Genomic DNA, 994 nt, shown 5'->3' with positions numbered 1-994 from the left:
CCCAAGAGGAGAATGGAGGAGAAGGGATTGTGGCATGGCTATCATCTTGGGGGGGGGGGTCTGATTTCTCACTTTCCCTCTCTCTCTTTCTCTCTGGCAAGTGCATGCCCCCTATAGCAATAAATAAATAAATAAATTACACTTTGGGTTGGGGCTGGCAGGTGGCATAGTGGTTAAGGTGCTGGACTCACCATGGCTTTCTCACTTTCTCTTCTCTTTCTTTCTAGTCAAGTTAAAATACAATAATAAATTTTTAAATAGTTCTTTAAAAAAAAAAACCATGCACATTCGTCATGGATGCATGCCCCAAATCCCAATGGGATAGAAAAATGGAGATGGGATTGCAATGCCACATCCCATTGGGAGATGTTTTCTCCCACTCCCTCCCTCTGCCTCTGGTTAGAGCATATACCCTCTGGCATTTAAAAAGAATAAAATGAAATAAAATAAGAACGGGAACCAGCAGATGGCATAATGGTTATGTCACTGGGCTCCCACATAGTCAACCACAGTTGAGTCCTGTACCTGGTGGCTTAAAATGCATGCTGGGTATGTGTGCATGAGGGCCCAAAATCCCAGGAGAATGGAGAATGAGGGATTGCAGTGTGGCCATCCTCCCTGGGAGGTGATTTCTCGCTTTCTTTCTCTGTCTCTCCGGCAAGCACATGTTCTCTATAAAGTAAAAAATCTCTCAAAAATAAAAAAAAGTAAATAAAATAAGAGCTCCTGTAATCTCTGCATCCTAAAGTGTTATATCCAACATTGCGAACATTTACTCCTTTTGTTTGCCCAGAGTTTAAAGGAACAACCTATTCTTGTATTTGATAAGAATTAGTATTTATTATTTTTAAAAATTGTTCTATAGCGCATGTGTGCTCACCAGAGAAAGAGAGAGAGAGAAACAGTGAGAGGGAAGAAAGAAATCAGCCCCTAGGAGGAATGGCCACACTGCCAATTCCTTCTCCATTCTCCTCCTGGGATTCTAGGCACACAT

The sequence above is a fragment of the Tupaia chinensis genome, unplaced genomic scaffold (genome assembly GCF_000334495.1).
Source record: "Tupaia chinensis unplaced genomic scaffold, TupChi_1.0 Scaffold000532_1, whole genome shotgun sequence".
NCBI classification, from domain to species: domain Eukaryota; kingdom Metazoa; phylum Chordata; class Mammalia; order Scandentia; family Tupaiidae; genus Tupaia; species Tupaia belangeri.
Note: the sequence above shows the minus strand (reverse complement) of the source record.